This window comes from Euphorbia lathyris, chromosome 7 (genome assembly GCF_963576675.1).
Source record: "Euphorbia lathyris chromosome 7, ddEupLath1.1, whole genome shotgun sequence".
Classification (NCBI taxonomy): domain Eukaryota; kingdom Viridiplantae; phylum Streptophyta; class Magnoliopsida; order Malpighiales; family Euphorbiaceae; genus Euphorbia; species Euphorbia lathyris.
The window spans coordinates 58,979,942-59,000,604 of NC_088916.1; the positions used below are offsets into that span (position 1 = coordinate 58,979,942).

General features: G+C 36.6%; 1 long non-coding RNA gene across 2 annotated transcripts; it reads right to left on the minus strand.

Moving 5' to 3' along the window:
- Positions 1-14,698: 14,698 nt before the first annotated feature.
- LOC136200728 (uncharacterized) lies at positions 14,699-18,931 on the minus strand. Of its 2 annotated transcripts, XR_010673471.1 has the most exons (7): positions 18,669-18,931; positions 18,489-18,556; positions 16,444-18,408; positions 16,251-16,359; positions 15,738-16,141; positions 15,505-15,641; positions 14,699-15,396 (listed from the first exon to the last, which is right to left on the minus strand). It is a non-coding gene; the product is annotated as an uncharacterized lncRNA (long non-coding RNA). The 2 variants fall into 2 exon arrangements; XR_010673470.1 differs by having other exon boundaries at positions 16,444-18,556.
- Between the last annotated feature and the right edge of the window lie 1,732 nt (positions 18,932-20,663).

Consider the following 20,663-nt stretch of genomic DNA (forward strand, 5'->3'; position numbering starts at 1 on the left):
AGAAAGCTCGTCAAAAGTAGAGGGTTGTTCGAAGTTTTTTAAATGACGAGCCTTGTGTTTTTTAGGTTCTTCGGATTCTATAACCCTACCACTTTGAGGCTTACCTTTCTTACTAGAACCATTGCCCTTTCTACGAGAAGATCCCAACGAGGAAAGATAGAAAATGAAAGGCCAAAGGAAAAAATAACTTATTTAAAGAAGAGCAGCAATGTCGAAAAATTCAAAGACGAAAGAGAAAAATTGAAAGCTTGTGAGAGAAAAATACGCATAGAAAATGGGAATAGCAAAAAATTTGAAATTAAAGAGAAGAAGATAAAGGGAATGAAGAAACCGAAAAGATTTGAAGGCAAGTGAATGGTCTCTTAGCCTTGAAACAAGAGATGTCATAAATGTGCCGCAAAGAGCATAAGATCCTAGAACCATTATTAGTTGGCCACATCAGCACACAAAAAATGAAAATAGGCGGCCTCATGGTGACTTCAAAAGGTGATGGTTGCGGAAAAGCCAAATACATGGAATGGTCCTCTTATGAAATAACTTTTACAAAATATATCCTAGAAGAATATAAACTCCACGGAAGGTGGGGGTATCTGATATCATACAAAAGACATCATGTTGATGATGTCATGATCACCCCTTTTTTAGATAAAAGGTCGCGTAAAGACTGGGGCCAAGCCCATAATTGGGACAATAGCCTAAGGCCAACGACAAAAGGCCTAACTTCTGCTGATCAAAACTCGCAGCCAATACGCAAAACTTTGGATCCAATCACCAAGAGACACTTCTCGAATCCTACGAGATAAAGGATTCGAACTCCTTAAGGGAATAGGAATGCTAAACTCATAAATTCTTAATAAAGGGACAACCTTAATCTAATCAAACATTATAAATAGACATGTATAAGCACAAGGTTCGGAACGTTAACTACTATCTCAAAATTTATTCTTACCCTCGTATTCGGTCCTAACTCATACACTGACTTAGGCATCAGAGCGGGTTCGTCGAACACCGGTCCCGTCTAACCTACTTACTGTTTTGTAGAATCATTACGACGTCGGATCATAGTTATGATCTTGACACTCAAACAAGATTAGGTAACAAGTTATCAGTCTCTAAAACTTTTCTCATCAATTTCTTTACGCTTCCGCTATTATACATATAGTAGATTTCATAAAATTATTCTGTTTTTTACAAATTACCGTTCTGTCCTTTAATGAATTTTCAGGATAGTTTCCAATTGGAATCCGTTAACAAAACATATAATGAATCGTAGACTTGAATTTTCAACTCCTTTAAAAGTTACAAAGTCTAGAGAGACGAAGAAATTAAAGAAATCAAAAGATGGACAAAATATTGGTCCAAAACAAACAACTAAAGTCAATTGTATTCTAGAAAGTTGACCACTTAGTCATTGCATCCTAAAGGAATCTACAACTCTTTTCACATGAAAAATAAAATATCCAAAAACAATTGGAATAAAGTGCGAACAAAAAAAAACTCTATGTTACTCAGAAGTAATTTTATCTTTAACGTTCACAATAAAAATCAATTTTATATTTAATATTATCAAATTTGTTCAATTTCAGACATTATTAATGTTGGAAAATTTTGAATAAAATTATATATTAATTTAAGGAGAAATGACAAAAATAAAACTTGTGGTTACACCTGTTTTCGATCGGCACTATTGTGGTTTGAAAATTTATAAACTAGTACCTTATGGTGTGTAAAGTTACAAATTGTAAAGTTCAATAGTCATACCAGAAAAAAATGAAGTTTAGTGGCCACAATATGAAAATAGGTAAAGTTCAATAGCCATTGGTGTAATTTACCCTCCATTTTGATGTCTTTACCAAAATGAATAAAAGATAAAAACAATAAACAACTAAATATGCTATTTTAATTGGTATATGTTAAATCGGGTTAACGACAAATCGATTATTGAAGTTAGATATTACCTTTTCATACCGAAGCTTAATTGACTATTTTGAGTATTTTATACTCAAAATGAGTTGATTAACATTTATTATGACACTTCGAATGTATTTCTAACAATCAGTAAATCGTTGATTATTAATAATTGATTGATTGTTAAAATTAGGGATCAGTTTTTCATAGTAAATATTAATTAGCTATTTCAAATATGTTATATTTGAAAAAAGTTGATTGACATTTATTATGACACATCGAAGATATTTCTAACAATCAATCAGTTATTGAATCAGAATTAATTGTATTTCACGGTATTCCATGTACCACTCCCCACTTCGTATATTCTGTATATGTCTTTCTTGAGTCTATACTTTGAGTTTTGTTCACAAGTCTAGCGTCCCAAAAGCACTAAAGACGGGCCTTGAAGCCCGCGACTCTAACTATTATTGTTTTGCAGGTTTTATATATATATATATATAACTGTACCCCATGTTGTATACCCAATTTAGTATTTTACCTCATTTATTCATTTGTTGTAAATATGTAATTTATTTATTTATTTTCTACTTTCCGTTCACATTTATATTAATCAATCAATCATAGTATTATTCGAAATCAATCAAGCATTAAAGTTTAAACTAAATTAACATGAGAGACGAGTAAGTGAATATCCGAGACCTATCTCTGAAAGGTGTAGTAGTCAAGTGTTCTATCTACAATACAGAATTTTCAGATTGGGTGCAAACTTTCCAACAATGGACAACTATCCAACAATTTCTCAACAGATTTCACTTGAATTTTTAACCAACCTAAATAAAGATTTTTTAGAACACCAAAATTAGTAAACTCAAAAGATCAAAATTGCACCGACTTTGTATAGTTCAGCTATAAGTTATTCCATGTCAAGTTTTATCAAGAATCATTAATCGTCTGTGTCCCTCCCGCTCGTGATACAATGCTCTTCTTTTTCAGGCGACTCGGGTGAGACTCCTTCTCGGAAGTATCATGTGCTCACCAGGGACGGATCCAGTTTGCTAAATTGAAAATCGTAAAATCAAGTTTGGATTACTTAAATGATAAATTCAAATTGTTTTAATTAGAAATGCTCAATAGCTAAATTAAAATTAATTATAACAATTTACAAAATACATAATAAAACATCAATTAAGAGAAATAACAACAAAATAAATAAATAAAATCAGCAAATACATACTAGGAGAAAACGATAAAAAAAAATTAAAAAAAAACAAAATTAGCAAACGATTAACATACTTCATGAATTCTCTCTCTCTCTCTCTCGGCTAGGGTTTATGGTGAAGCGAGTTAGGGATAGATCTAGGGATAGGGGGGCTGTGGGCGGCGAGGGGTTGGATGCGGCTGGTCTCTGGTCGGATCAGGAGGGGGTTTGCGGCAGGGAAGGGGGCGGCAGCCTGGTGGGATGGGGCGAGAGGGGTGAGGCGTGTCTGGATGGTGGAGGGCGTGCGCCTGGTGGAGATCGGGGCGGGGCGCTCGGTGGAGTGGATGCAGGGGAGATTCGGGGCGTCGGCAGGGATTTCGTGGGCAAGGATGGGGCGTCGGTAGGGATTTCGCGGGAGGCGGCCTTGCGGTTGGGGGTGGATCAACGAGATCCGCAGGCGGCAGAGTCGGTAGGGATTTCGCGGGAGGCGCCCTTGCGGCTGGGGGCGGATCAACGAGATCCGCGGGCGGCAGTGATCTCTGATGCCGGGGGCAAGGCTCCCCCATTCTCGGGGGGAGATGCGGGGCGGGGGGTGCCTGGCGCAGGGCTGTGCGCCGATAGTGCCGGGCACTGCCCAGGCACTGCCGGCTCCTCGGCCGGGCGGTGGGCTGGGGCTGTCGGCGCAGTGCCTAGCGCGGGGTGTTCTTCTCCGGGTAGCGATGGGCAGGCAGGGAGGCAGGCTGCCTCGGGTCTGGATTTTTCTAATAAATCGGGTATGGTTGGTGTTGAAGGAGTAGCTCAAGGGAAGACGGCTTCCCCCAGACCTAGGGTTCAGATGAGTGAGGTTGGTAAAAACTCTTGGAAGGATACGGTCATGGGGGTGGTTGAGGAAGAGCCGGTTTTAGAGGAAGTTTTAATGGTGGGAGAATCTGACGATATGTTCTCGGATTCTGATGAGGACGAGAATGGGCAGGAGGATCCTCTCTGTGTGGTCATTAGACTTTCCGCTGCAGAGAAGCGTGAGCTCAGAGAGAAGTGGAAGGTGTCTTTAATAGTTAATGTCCTAGGTAAGCGAATTAGCTTTAACTATTTTGCCCAAAGGATACAAGCGCAGTGGGCAAGGAAAGGTAAAGTCAGTATTACTGACCTGGAAAATGACTACTATGTCATTAAATTTACCAGGGTTGAGGATTATAATTCGGTTATCAATGGAGGCCCATATATCATTTCCAATCATGTTTTGGCCGTACGGCCTTGGGTTCCTAATTTTAATCCTCACGACTGTTCGGTTAACAGGATTTTGACTTGGGTAAGGTTTCCGGGCCTTCCCATTGAGTACTACAGTGAAAACTTTCTTAGTAAAATAGGAGGTCTGGTTGGTAAGGTCCACCACGTGGACAAAACTATAATTGGGGCCATTAGGGGAAAGTTTGCTAGGGTTTGTATAGATGTAGATCTGGCTAAACCTTTACTATCAAAGTTCTGTGTTCAGGATAAAGTGTTCTTCATTGAGTATGAAGGCTTACATAACATTTGTTATGATTGTGCCATGTATGGTCATTCTCAGGAGGGTTGCCCTAAAAGGGAGAAGGTTGTTAAGGAGAGGGTTGAGATTAGTGTGGGGATAACTGGAGGGAACCAGGGGAACGAAGGGAACTTTGGTCCCTGGATGGTGGCAAAGAGGCCCGCTAGACGTAGAACTCAACCTTCAGTTGTTCACAATCGTCCTCCTGATATCAACATAAATTCCAAGTCCCATCCATCAAAGACTACTGTTATTCCAAATGTCAAGGAGAAGCCTATCCTCAAAGCTAGGGAGGAGACTGGGGCATCTTCAGCAGTCATGCCTGGTTCCAGATTTGGGGCCCTGATGATTGAGGAAGTTCAAAAGTCGGACCAAGATGAGAATCATATGGATCAGAGCATGCCAGGTTTGGAGTCTGTAGATCCAGTCGAGAAGGTGGTTGAATCTGTTAACCCGCTTTTTGTCTCTAAAGATGAAGCCCAGGGGGGGACCCTGACCCTTGCAGCTCGAAAGATGAAGAAATCAAATGAGGTTAGTATTCATGTTCTTGGTATTGATCCTGGGATTGGGAAATCTATGGGAGTTAACAAAACTAGTATGAAAAAGCTTAAAGGAAAACAAAAAAGTGCCCTTAACACTATGGCTTTTCCAGAGAAGAGGGGGCCTGCGGGTACCTCGGTAAGGCTCTCAGGAGCCCCTAGTAAATACCTGGCTTAGGGGTGGGGTGTGGTCAGTTGTCCTCCTTTCTATGGATTTCTTATGTTGGAATGTTAGGGGTGCGGCTAGCAAGGCTACCCGTATCCATATTAATGATCTTATTAAGCAGTTTAATCCATCTTGTTTTGCTCTTTTGGAAACTAAGATTAGTGGCGATAAAGCAGATGAGGTGGTTAAGAAGTTTAAGAACTGGTACTGTGTTAGATCGGAGGCAACTGGCCGGGCTGGTGGGATTTGGCTTTTCTGGAGGCCAGATCGGATTCATTTTGATGTTCTAAGCATGGATAAGCAGTTCATTCATTGTAAAGTGAGTATCTTCGGCAATACTCCTTTTTTGATTACCCTTGTGTATGCTGACCCTATCTTTTCTAATCAAAAACGGCTCTGGGAGGTTCTCTATTCTATGAGTGTCAGCATTTCTGAGCCCTGGTTTATGGCGGGTGACTTTAATGATATCGCCTTTATGAGTGATCAGAGAGGGGGTTCCAATCATTATGTCAATCGTTGCCTTCACCACAAGAATAGTATGGATTTATGTGGGCTTTCCGATCTGGGGGCTTCTGGTCATAAATTCACTTGGAAGCATAATAATACCTTTGTTCGGTTGGATAAAGTCTACGCTAATGTTTTAGCTCAGACTTCTTTCCCTGAGTGCTCTGTGTTGAACCTCTCGTTCCGTCATTCGGATCATTGTCCTATTTTGTTTAGACTTTTGAGAGGTAAGCATCCTAGGGGTAAGAGACCATTCCGGTATCAGTTGGCTTGGGAGTCCCATCCTAAGTTCAAAGAGTTCGTTCACGAGAATTGGAAACCTCATTCGAATGTCCTGCAAGCTGCTGAAGGGTTCAGGAATAATGTGCAGGGGTGGAATAGAAACGTGTTTGGGCATATTATTAGGAGGAAGAACAAGTTATTAAAGAGGATGGAGGGCATTCAACGCAGGTTGGAGGGGAGGTTTGATCACATCCTGGAGGGCCTCCTCAGAACCCTTCAGAATGAGCTGGAGGCTGTGCTTAGGCAGGAGGAGTTCCTTTGGTTCCAGAAGTCTCGGAAGTCCTGGATTAGAGATGGGGATCGTAATAATACCAGGTACTTCCATCTTTCTACCTTGATCAGAAGGCAGAGAAATAGAATTTAGGTCATTAAGGATTCTAATGGTGATTGGGTTTATGAAGATGAGGTTATTCGGAACTTGGCCCTGGAGTTCTACAAGGATCTGTTCAAAGAGGAACCTGTTCATCTGGAGGGGGCTCACTCTGTTGCTACCTTTCCTCTAATCAGTGAGGAAAGTAGTCAGGAAGCCTTTCAACCTATTTCCCGAAAAGAGATTGACCAAGCCATCTTCAGCATTGGGGCTTCTAAAGCTCCTGGGATTGATGGTCTACCGGCGGGCTTTTACCATAAGCATTGGGAAGTTGTGAAGGAAGGCATCTATAATTTTATCTTAGGGGTGTTCAATGGTTCAAAGGATATTGAACTGGTTAATAGAACCCTCCTGGTTCTGATTCCTAAGATTGATAAGCCTTCTTCCTTTTTGCATATGAGACCCATCAGTCTTTGTAATGTTCTTTACAAAACGGTTACAAAGATTGTGGCTAATAGAATCCGGGGCATTCTTCCTGCAATCATTTGTCAGAATCAGGGTAGTTTTGTGCCTGGTAGACAAATGATGGATAATGTGGTGATCGCCCAAGAGATGGTCCACACGATGAAGATTAGGAAGGGGAAGAAAGGCATTGTGGCTCTGAAGCTAGATTTGGAGAAGGCCTATGATCGAATCAATTGGGATTTCCTGATGGAGAGTCTTGAGAGAGCTAGAATCCCGGACAGCTGGAGAAGGTTAATTAAGGTATGTATTTCTTCTCATGTGTTTCAAGTTATGGTCAATGGGGATATGTCGGAGGAATTCTCCCCGGGCAGGGGAATCCGTCAGGGGGATCCTATGAGCCCCTTCCTTTTTGTTATTGCTATGGAGAGGTTCTCTCACCTGATTCAAGATGCGATTGATAATGGGAGTTTCCACCCAGTGGCGATCAACAGCTTCTGTCCCCAGGTGACTCACTTATTCTTTGCAGACGATGTCCTTATCTTTCTTGAAGGCAATGAGGATCAGTTGAGGGTCATTATGGATATTTTGGATTGCTTTTGTTCGGCATCTGGGCAGAAACTTAATATCCAGAAATCTAGGATGATGTGCTCAAAGAATATGAATCAGAGAGTTTGTAAAAGATTAAGTGATCTGTTTGGTATTCCTCTTACTGATTCTCTTGGGAAGTATTTGGGCGTTCCCATCCACAGTGAGCGTGTGTCTAAAGTCTCCTTCAAAGATACTTTGGATAGAGCTAATACGAAGTGTGCCACGTGGAAAGCCAAGACTCTTTCTCTCGCTGGCCGCCTCATGTTAATTCAATCTGTTAATTGTGCAGCTCCCAATCACATCATGCAGGCTTGTCAGCTTCCGGACCCTGTGCTTAATGATCTTGATAAGATTAACCGTAGGTTCCTGTGGGGGGAAGCTGCGGAGGGAAGGAAGATCCATCTAGTGCCTTGGAGTGAGGTTTGCCAGCCAAAAGATTCTGGTGGTCTGGGCATTAGGAAAGCAAAGGACAATAATAAAGTTTTATTAATGAAACTCCTTTGGCATATGTGGCAATGCCCCTCCTCTCTTTGGGTTCGCATTCTTTGTGGTAAGTATCAGAAAGACAAAATCTTCGGGGGCCCTAAAGAGAGAGTTGTCAATTGCTCCTTCCTCTGGAAAGGGCTTAGCGTTGTGTTTGCTGAGTTCTGCTTGGGGGTTGGTCTAGAGGTGGGTAATGGTAAGTCCATTAGTTTCTGGTTTGATAACTAGATTGGGGATAAACCGTTAGTAGATGTGTGTTCTTCCCCCCCGCCTAGTGATATCCGTAACTAGAGGATTGCCGATGTGGTGGACTCGGAAGGGGACTGGATCTGGTCAAAGTTTGATACTTTCTTTAGCCTTGAGACTCTCCTTAGAATTCGGGGAGTGAAGGTGAGTAATCAAGAGGAAGACATGGATAGGCATTGTTGGGCACTAACTAACAATGGAGTTTATTCTTGCAAATCTGCCTTTGAAGCTTTCTCTCTCAATAGATCCGATCCTCCCTCGGATGTTTGGAAGTCCATTTGGGCCCTCAAAGTCCCTTACCGTATTAGGAGTTTCCTGTGGCTGGGCGTTAAGGACATGCTTCTTACTAATTCGGATAGGCACAGAAGGCATTTGGCTGATTCTGGAGCTTGCAGTAGATGCAGAGGCCATGTTGAGACTTTGTGCCATGCTCTTAGGGATTGCTCTAATAGTAAAGAGGTTTGGAGGAAAATTCTCCCACACCATATTTTCTCTTCCTTCATGGTCCATTCTGAGGTCGATTGGTTCTCTGATGGTATTAGTAGTACGTTACTTTCATACATGGAGCATGGTGACATTTTCTTTGCTATTATCTGTCACCAAGTTTGGAAGTGGAGAAACGAGGAGATTTTTGAAGATAAAACTGTGTTTATGACAAACTTAGCTGAATTCTTCTCGAAAAAACTTTCCTCTATTATTGATAGTTTCAAAGGAGAGTCCCTTGCCAGATCCTCCCAGTTTTTTGATGTCCATCTCGTGGGATGGAGCAGGCCAAGAGAGGGGGTTGTGAAGCTGAATACTGATGGTTCCTGCCTCAGTAATGGTAAGATTGCGGCTAGAGGTGTTCTTAGAGATGCGGGGGGCGTCTGGCTTTCTCGGTTCACCCAGAATTTGGGGTTGGGTTCTTCCTTCTCAGCGGAGCTCTAGGGCATTCTCACTGGTATCAATCTTGCTAAAAGGTTGGGTGTTAAGAGGCTTTCTGTGGAGTCTGATAACATGGAGGCCATCAAAATGATTTCTGAGAATCATACTATGGGTCTTAATAGTCGCAACCTCATCAAAGCTATTAAAAGGCTTTTCTCCTCCTTTGAGTTCTTAGAGTTCAGTCACATATTTAGAGAGCAGAACCGAGTTGCAGATCGCTTGGCGGCGGCGGGCCATGAGGGGACGTTAGGTGTTACTACCCTTTCTGTTTCCCCTAGTTTCATCTCTCCTCTTCTTTTAGAGGATGGGATTGGGGTTAGCTTCCCTAGGCTAATCCCTGGGTAGTTGTTGTTGTTTGTTTTTTCTTTTCCTTTTCTACCAAAAAAAAAAACATACTTCATGAATCATAATAATAACAAGCAATTAAGAATTAAAGGATAAATTAACAAACAACAACCTTCTTTTTTCTGGTTCAAATTTGAAGTGAGAGAGAGAAGAGAAATAGAACCTTCGTTCGTTCTGTTATGCTGTTGGTTCATTCAAATGGAAGTGAGTATACTGGTGAGGGACGACGATGGAGAGAGAGAGTGAGAGAATAAGCATATTTGAGGTTAGGGTTTGGTTTGATGAATTCGAAATTGAGAATGAAGAGAGAGATTGAGAATGAAAAAAAAAATAGGATTAGAATTCTTTCATCTCTATTGCTAGACCTCGATGGAATATTAGTAGATTTAGGGTTCTATTTGTAATTTTTGATTAGTTATACACAAAATGACATCGTTCCACTTAAGTGGAACGACGTCGTTTTATGTAATTAAAATCACACAAAACAAACCTAACTCTTACCTTTCTTCTTCCCCACGCGACCCAAAGGAAGAGCTATAGGTGGTCAAAAATTAGAAATTAATACATAGGGTTTTTCTTTTTCAAAATCTCAGTGGGGGCAAGTGTGCACATTGCCCTCACTGTAGATCCATCCCTAGCACTCACAATGGAGAATCTACTGGAAAATCGATAGGACAACAATGAAAAATCTAATGTTAAAAGTACTTAAACTTTAATACTTGATTTATTTCTTCGCATTTCACTACACTTCAAACATTCTCGTATTTTCTTTTACACCCGATCAATATGCTTTGTACATTCAAAGGCTTCCTTAGCTTTAGGGTACAAAGTGTGTTCGTCTCCCATAGCCTCGTACCGATGGTATATCTTGCTATAATGAACCTTGATGTTAACAATATCCATATCCAAAAGCTTATATTTATGGTAGTCATAGTAATCTTGTTATGAGGAACCTTGACGATAACGCCCAATTCGAGTTGTGATGCTAACTAAAATTTGAATCGAACAAACCAAAACGACAGATCAAGAAATTGAATTTCAATTATTTGCATTTAGTTACTAATCTTTTCAGAACCGTATAAGATAATGCTACAAATTTTCATTTTACGTCCTGGAAACCAATTGAAACGATTTAAGCCTTAAAAACACATAAAAAAAATTAGTAATTCAATTGAGACTTAACAAATACGAATCAAAACTTATCCCATTTTCTTCCTCTCTTCGTAAGGATTAAGTGACTTGATTAACCAAATTCTTGTCTATTGTGTTTGTATTACATTCGACTTAAATAGAATTGAAGTATATCTCGTCTTGTTGCTTAAGTCATCACATAATCGGAGTTGAAAACGTACTTAATCTCATCTTTCCCAAACTTGAGAATGTTCTTCCTTTTCAAATGCAAAATATGACATGTATTCATATCTACCTTGTCACTACACACCTCATCCACATGATTGGTAGCAAATAAAAAACCTAATATCTTTGAGTGACTTGAAGTTCTCAAAATCATAATCCAAGAAAAGCTCAACAAATCTAGGTGAGCATCCAAAATCAAGCTAAACTTTTTTATAACAGTTTGATTATTTAATTCCATCTTGAACCAATCATCTAATTCAGAAAAATTGGTATCGTCAGTATTTATCCAACCTTATTTGATACCAATCGCGGTCTCATAGCATGAACATGAAACACTTACTCTATATATGCTTGAGCTTCCAATATTCAAGAGAAAATATACATCAAAATTATTCACTTGGTTTATTACATCTACAATAAAATATTCAAATTCCAATAACAGATATTGAAATTGAAACTACAGAAACTTGTCTGATACCACACCACCACCAATTAGAATGAGTACAACACCACAAACTTGTTAATCATGAACCTCCAAACACTAAACTAACCATAAGAAAAAACGGATGACCATATTTGCTCTATTTTACCCTTTTATTGGAATCGTCTAGCGAAAGCTACAAAAATTAATCAATTCAAAATAAAATATTTGATATATTCAAAATATATGCAAGAATATGTTAGCAAAACAATATAATAATTAAGAAATTTTATGTATTAAATTCTTCTACCATATCTAAAAGCACCATGCTAAATGTTTCACACTTTTAAGATGTGTCATATGTTAAGAAGGCTGGTAAGTGTGTCATGTGTTAAGAAGGTTGATAAATTTCTGACTGCTTCACCCGAGCACATTCCTTATGCATAAAGGTATGAAATAAAAATACAATAAAACGTTATCATATGATTGTGTAGACAAAGCAGATAAAATTATTTTAAAAAAATTACATATTTTGTATTTTTAGCTTCCAACATGCCAAAATTTTATCCTTTTGATATATTAACTATAAAATTACAAATTTCCAACATAAAAAGAGAAAACATTTAATTTTTTATAAATTCAATATTAATTTCTTAAAAATTACAACACTTCTACATTTTTTTTATTTTTAAAAATTATACTCCCTTTATTTTTATATATATAACATTTGGGACTTTTCATCAATATTAAAAAAGCCATTGATGTAGTATTAAAAGGAGAGAAACAACTAGCTTCTCTCCCGTATAACCATATATAACCATGAACTAGTCTTTCTTCTTCTTAATTAGCAAAGGCAAACTTGACAAAAAAAAAAAAAAAAAACTTCTCTCCTCTATAACCATTAGTACATTAAACCTAGTCTTTCATCTTCTTAATTATCAAAGGCAAACTTGACCAAAAAAAATATACCTAAAACACTACAAACATCCATGTATTTATGAACAAATTTAGAACCCTTGAACGTCTTCTATTTAAGAATAGAGGGAGTAACAGTTTTACATTTTTCTATTTTTAATTATAAATTTTTTATAATTTTAATTATTTTAAAAATTTAGTTATTTAAATTTCATAAGTTAAAAAAAAAATATACATATCAAAAAGATATCATAAAAATGAGTTTATAAAGATAAAAAATCAATTTAAAGTAATTAATAACTATAACATAGATGCGTAATTTTTCAAAAAAAAAAAAAAGTTCGGCTAAATAAAAACTTTATAAAATAAAATGAGATATTGAACATAAGATTTCTTACATTACTTCTTACATTAGATAACAAATCTTAAACCAATCACTTTAAAATATTGAAAAAACACTACAAAATTTAAATATAAACGAATATTAGGGAGGACTACAAGGAGCAGAACCACTGGTACTCAGGAGTAGAGTAGGTGGCCAGTGGACTCCAGCGCCCGGGCTCTAGGCTCCCTCAACCCTGCTCAGGAAGGACCCTGATATCTTCTCTTCGCTTGCTGGCACAAAAGAACACAGTTATAAAATAGGTTTGCTCTTAGAAAGAAAAAGCAGACCAAAGATCCAGGTGGACTCGAACCACCATCCTCCCAAGTCAATTGACCAGGGGGCTCTTACCAAATCGAGCTCATGGATCTACTTACTCAGCCACAAATCAAGTTCTAAAATTTTAATTTTCCATTCACCAAGCCGCATCCTGTAGAATTATAACGCAACAAGTCAACCAGATGCCTAGCTAACAATGGCAAACTCACAAGGGAATTCTTCATATTGGTGTTGGAAAATTGTGATGGAAGAAGTAAAAAACCGAATGAATCATCAAGTGCAGGGACAATGTATGGAGGGCTGAGAGACTGATCGCCCAAAAATTCCATTGAACTAATGTATATGAATCCCTGTAATTTTTAAATTTCAATTGAGCACCATGAAAAACACATGGAGCCTTGAGTTTTTAAATTTCAATGGAGCACCATTAATGAATCTTAGATCCGTCATTAATCAAGAGAATCATCGTTTCAAAAACACATCACCACTGAACAGGAATCAACAAATCAATCAACCCAATCAGTGAGAAACCATTCCTGTGGAGAAATTCTAGGTTGATACTCGTGGAGCAATACACACTACTAATCAATTGATGTCATTCAAACACTGCTACTCTTGAAACCAATCATCCCCTAATGAAGTGATTACTCCAGCAGTATTTTGATCATGTAAATATAGGCCTAATAGCAATATGCTTGGCCTTAGATGCTACATCTTCTGCTTCAAGAAGAAGAAAGACGAAATATACACAATTACCAGGCAACAGTAAAAAGCAATGATGTGCATCGAAGAAAACAGACTTTTAAATCTACATGCCCGGCTTTATACAAGATTAACCTCGTCCTACTCCATCAAAGGAACCTCATTTATGTGAATAACCATGTATATCTCAAACTAGATGATTGGCAAAAGATACTCTACTAGCTCCTGCTCTATCAATCAATATACTAGTGAACCAGAACATTTAGAAAAAATGATCCATACCATCAGTTAAACAAATCAGCTACATCAGATTCTATCAAACAGTATATGCACCCATTATACAAATGTCCTAATAATCTTGAAGAATTAATAGCATCGATAAAAAAAAAAAAAAAAAAAAAAAAAAAAAACCATCAGTGACAGAATATTTGTGAATACCTTGTAGGCCGTGCCATAAATCAACTCGTAGATAGCCTGATGATAGATAAAAAAAATTGAGGATCGATGCTTGGCTTAAGGAAGAAGTCCTCTTTCCTAATTGTCGACCAAAGATTATATACTTTGATTTAAGCACAACGACAAATTAAATATTTGAAAAAATAATGAACAATGCACGGTAGTATTAGCTTCAGAGAAATAGCTCATTTCACAAATGTAGACTTTGATATGCAAGACTGAAACTATTTAACCAGAAAAAGCTCATTTACAAAAATGTAGACTTTGATATGTTATGATGAAACTATTAAACCAGATAAAACAACTGAACTAAGGGCGTATTAAATTTGGACAAATCTATGAAAATTTGTAAGGAGTTTATGAAAGTTTGAGGTATTGTTGGATATGGATTTTAAAAGACTTAAAAAAAAGTCTATACAAATCTAGGTGTATTCAATTACAATTGTTTTAGAATCGTTAGAAGTCACCATGTATTCAAAAAGACATTGATTTTCGTAACTGATATACTTTTATAGACCTTCAATGACTCTTTTGAGATTGTATTACTTTTCCTCAAAAATTTAATTCTTTTTCTCAATATTTTCTCAAGATCTCACAGGAATTATAATTATTTTTCCTCCACCTCCTCTCTCCTACTTCCTACCTTGCATAATTGTGTACTCCAAAATTTAAATCAAATTAAATTTTAATTTGCTAAATCATTCCAAAATTTAAATCAAATTATCTCTTTGCCTGAAATAACATATTAAAATATATAAAAAATCAAAGCTTCCCCACTTATGACATAACATTTCTTTATAGTTTATCATTGAAAAATAAATACCATTGTCAAAGCTTTCACACTTATGACAACATTTCTTTATAATTTATCATTGAAATAAATTATGAATTGTCAAGCTTTCCCCACTTATGACACAACAATTCTTTATAACCTTCGGGAATGTTTGGGACAGCAGTCTGCACAAAAGAACTGGTACATACCGACACACGTTTGGGGAACTTTGAGGCAGCAGCCTGCACAAAAGGACGGATAGATTTCTGTAACAACTTTCCAGCTTTCGTAGCCTAGGAATGATCTCGCCATGATACTGCCTCACTTCCAGTAGAAATATACTGTACATGAACTAATATCAGCAGTAGTTTCATCCACAGGTTGCACCAGTCTACAAAAATACATTAGATGTAGATCCACAGTTTCCACCAAGAGAACTCCAGAGTCCGTACAAGCATGATCTCTTTCAAAGAGAACTTCACAGAAATTTGCAACTGTGATTGGTCCTTGACAAAATGAACAAATAACCAGCCAACGATTGGCACAAGCAATTAAGCCTTGAGAGTCAGGTATCAGTTGAACAGGAGAACAAAACCAAACTTAAGCTTCAAGAGTCAGGTATCACTCCTGCACAAGCAATTACACAAAACAATCAAATACAGATCAACATAATCCTTTCAGGAATTAAGGGAACATAATTCTAGTAATAAAAAATACTTCATAACCATAACTTACAATTTAGAACTTCAAAAAAACACCTTGGCCCGATCAGAATAGTGTCAGCTCATCAGGCAGGCTGAGAAACAGCTAATAGTAATCAACTGGGAAGGATCCATGTCTCCAACAAGAGCAAAGGTACGCTGAATGTGTAGCTGCATTCAAACAAAGCTATACAGTTAGCAAAGGTCTAAATTAACAGAACATTCAACGAAACAAAACAATATTGAAATACAAGCAAGAACACAAACCTAGGAATGGTCACATAGATTCTGTAACAACTTTGCAGCTTTTGTAGCCTAGGAATGATCTCGCGATGATACCACTTCACTTGCATTAGAAACATACTGTACATTAACTAATATCAACAGTAGCTTCATCCACAGGTTGCACCAGTCTCCAAAAGTACAAATAGATGCGGATCAACAGTTCAACCAAGGTGCGCAAGCAAAGTAGTGTATATCAATAGATCCCCTACAAGCATGATCTCTTTCAAAGAGAACTCTATAGAAATTCAGAACTGTGATTTGTCTATTGACACAATGAACAAATAGCCAGCAAATGATTGGCAAGAGTACAATCAAGTAGACAAGGATCAGGAGAAAAAAATCCAACTTAAGCTTTCAACATAAGCTTCACAAGTCAGCTATCGCTCCTGCCCAAGCAATTACATGAAACAATTAATATAGATCAACATAATCCTTTTAGGAATTGAGGAAACAAAATTCTAGTAATAAAAAATATTTCACAAAACCATAACTTACAATATCAGAGTAGTGACATCTCATCAGGCAGGCTGAGACACAGGTAATAGTAATCAACTGGCAGGGATCCATGTCTGCAAACAAGAGCAAAGGTACGCTGAATGTGTAGCTGCACTCAGACAATGCTATACAGTTAGCAAAGGCCTAAACTAACAGAACATTCAATGAAATAAAACAATACTAAAACACAAACCTCTAAGATTTGTTGTTGATCATTGTGAGCAATCAGAAGAAAGAAACATACTTGAAGAACAATTTTCCTTGAGACAACAAACTGTATCACTTCCATATTCACTAATAGCTTCAATAGGCTCTCAACAAGAACATGGTACAGCTTCAATTAGTGTGCCAAGCCCCCAGGTACTGTTCACTACATACAGCAAGAGTACAACATACAAGCTACAAGCACTAATATATTACATAAGTTACATGTTGGGACTCCTGACAAGATAGATAGCCCCTATCTTCCCCATCATTACCATGTAACTACATAGAAATTTACAACGTCGAGGTCTTAAATCCCGAACATAATTGATATGACTAAAAGAAAAATAATATTGCTTTAAGGGTGTATATTATATATATATGATATATCTATATATATTTATACACACACACAAAAAGATATATTAATATATATGTAAGAGACAACAAAATGTAAGAGATCTCGACAAATCAAACTTTGATGAGAATGTAAAACTGAACGTTAAATATGATTGTCAAAACCAGTATTAGCCAATTATTCATTCAACTTTCTTTTCTTTTGGATAAGATTCATTCGACTTTCTTCATTAGTATATTACGTAAATTTGTATATTAAGTTAATTAAACTGTCTTTGGATGTTTTTGTATATTAAGTTAATTAAACTGTCTATGGATGTTAGTTACACTGCTACAGGTTTATTAACAGAATTTCATAAAAATATTTTTATTTTTAAAAAATTCAAAACATAAGAATGCAACAATTGCACATGCTATCAAGGTATTTGTCAGATAAAAGTTAAAACAACCTCTACCAGCATGTAAAAGTTATCATGCTATTGTATTTTAATAAAGGATGCAGTAACAAAATAAACTCTTAGCCCTTGTTTGGCAGTTTTTTATAGAGTTAGTGGGAGTTAACATTATAACCCATTATCTCTATAAGCATTAACTTTAATAGGTGCCACCTTTCCATAAACTACCCAACAAGGTTAACCTTTCATTTCCATAACTTTCCATTCCCTTTCCTTCCATTAACTTCCGAACGCCAAAACAAATTATTAACGAATATTAATATATTGCATTTATATCACCTGACCGCCTGATTGGAGCTGTGAGATTACGTCAATCAATTGTAGTCTTCAGTTCTGGATTTGCCAAACATGTACAATATATATATATCGATAACGAAAATGGATAGTTAACTATCTTGCTTATGCCGATACAGTGCAGGTAACTTGGGGAGGGCATGCCTAAAACCAGCTTTAGTTTCTTATCTGTGTGTGCAGTGAGCAATGTATTTGAATATTTAGTGCAGATCTCTTGGGCAGGGGATGATGAAACTGGCTTTAGTTTTTATTTGTGTGTAGTGAGCATAATATTTGAATTATTAGTGCTATCTAATTCGATATGTAGATGATTTGAAAATTATACCTCAAGTTCATGATGCCTAGGCATGATTTGTGCCTTGTTTGCTTGTCAATGAAGTTGCATATGTAACCGACCAGACACGGGGAGAATAAGCAGAGTAAGAAAGAGAAAAGAAGGACAGCACACACGAAGGGGGAGAGCCGAGCAAAATGAAAAAATACCAACCCCGTGCCATCTCCCCCCTCAAAACCCGAAAAATAAAATTTTATTAATGTTTTTGACCTGCCATGCAAGCGCACCCGTCATGGCAAAGGTCGGAACATAAACAGCAGCAGAAATTAACAAACTAACCAACCAAACATCTTGTCCGCCAAACCTCCATCATCCTAGATCCATAGGATTCACTATCACGGTAGACAACAATCGCGCATAACACATATATATAAACGAACAAAATTTGCAGGTGAACAACCACAAACAATTGTGTCACCTAAATAGCCCAGACTCGCTTGGCAAGACACCACTCATCCTCAGATCCGTTCGCAGAGCTTCTTCAACGAAGAAGAGATCGCCTACCATCAAAACTCTGAACCGGCACAGATATCTATTAACATATCTGAACTCACAAAAAGAGCTCTTAACCGGTTCAACATCAAAAGCAATTACCTCAACCAGCTGGAGCTGAACATCAGAATCCATAAATCAACCTCTAAGCAAGGCAAGTTAATTTTAGCCTGCAGATATAAACAGATCTGAATAAATATAACAACATACGACACAGATCGATGGAAAAGCAGACGGAAAACGGAGATAACAAAAATAAAGAAGGGAAGACAGAATACATACCAATAGATCTGTTTTTCACTCATGGAACATGAGACAACGAATTCCTCATCCAGAAACCACTTCTGCGCCATGAACCAAGCAAATATATGCTCAAGACGTAGTATTAACAGGTTCATGATGAGACACATATCTGTTATAAAAGACGCGAGAGGAGGATATTAATAGCAAAATTGCCGCCTTGAACATGAGTTTATATCTCTATACGCAGTAGAGAAATCCTATTATTGAGGAAACCGTCCAACGACTCTGATAAATTTTTTGTTTGGTTAACACGACTCTGATAAATTGACTTTGAGGTAAGTGTGATTTTATAAGAGATACTATCATCCTACGGTTATGTTTTTTTATGAAAGCATCCGACGGTTACTATTCGCTAGGAAGGTTCCGAATTGGTTTGGACCAATAGAATTTTTCTTTTTTTCTTCTTTAAGCCACGTATTTTGCAATTTAGTAATTATATTTATGGCGCATGTAGAGGTGAGCATTGGTTCGGTTCAATGTTATAAAAGACGCTAAGCGCTAATCGGACGGACAGGGCCCTTATTGATTAATCGGTGATTAATCGGAGATTAATCGGGATTAATCGAATTTGTATTTTTGTATATATTTAATTTTTATTAAATAAAATATTATATAACTACAATTAATATATGAATTATACTATGTAAAAATAACAATATAAAATATTTAGGATAGAAAAATATACATATTTTAATATTATTTACATTAATGTCTTTAAAAAATAACAAATATATCAATAAAATAACATTTATAGTGTTTCAAAAAAAAATAACATTCATAGTAAAATGTGTCAAAGTAAAATAAAATTAATATTCTTAAAAATACATTTGATGGTTTAACGTATTTTTTAGTTTTTTTTTTTTGTTATTTAATATATTTTTTTTTAAATTAAAAAAAAAATTGACATAAAATTTAAGGGCTGATTTTTTCAAAAAGGCCGCCTGGGAGCCGCTTAGACCCGCCTAGGACCGCCTGAGACCGCATAGAAGGCTAAAAATCGGTCAACCGATTTATACCGCCTGATTAGTGTAAATCGGGACGGTATTCTAAAAATCGCCGCCTAGGCAACCGCCTTGGCCGATTTTTAGAACATTGATTCGGTTCGGTTATAATCGAATCGGATTATTGGTTAACCGAATCAAATTTTGTATAATTTTAAAAATCAAACCGTACTAAATAACTAAAATAACCGAAGTTGACCGAATCGAATTATTTTGGTTCAGTTCGGTTACCAACCAAATAATCGAAATTTTTATATTTTTAATTTAAATATTTAAAATGTTATAAATTATGAAATTTGAGCTTCATTAATTTAGAATTTGCAATTTCAAATTCAATTAACCAAATACCTTATATATTAGTACAAATTAATTCAATAATGTTTAAAACTAAAATTTTGGGTTTTTTTGTACAAATTAAAATATGAAAAACAAATAAATAAGTCAAATTATATTATGTTTATTTAAATATATATTCAGTTCGGTTTTCGGTTAAACTAATATTTTTTCCAGAATAACCGAACCAATAACCGAATACCGAACAAGGAAAATTTGACAACCGAACCGAACCAAATTTTTAAAATAACCGAACCAAATAAGAATTTCGGTTCGATTATCGGTTTAGTCATCGGTTATTAGACTTTTTGCTCACCCCTGGTTAATTGGCTTCAAAGCATCCTATACTATATACAATACTAGGAAATGACCATCGCTTCGCTTCGAAAAAATAATTAACTCAACAAATTTGACATATTTAAAATGAAAATTATAAAGTAGTAGATTTGCATTTTTAGAGAGATACTGCAAGTTACTTAATTAAAAAAAATTAGAAAATATTACAAAAGAAAAAATATATATTTTTTAATATATAACATGATCGATTGTATTTATAAACATACTCCAACAAAACAAATAACTATTAAAATGTATTCTTAATAGCTATAAAACATAATCAAATAACTTACATCTTTTATTT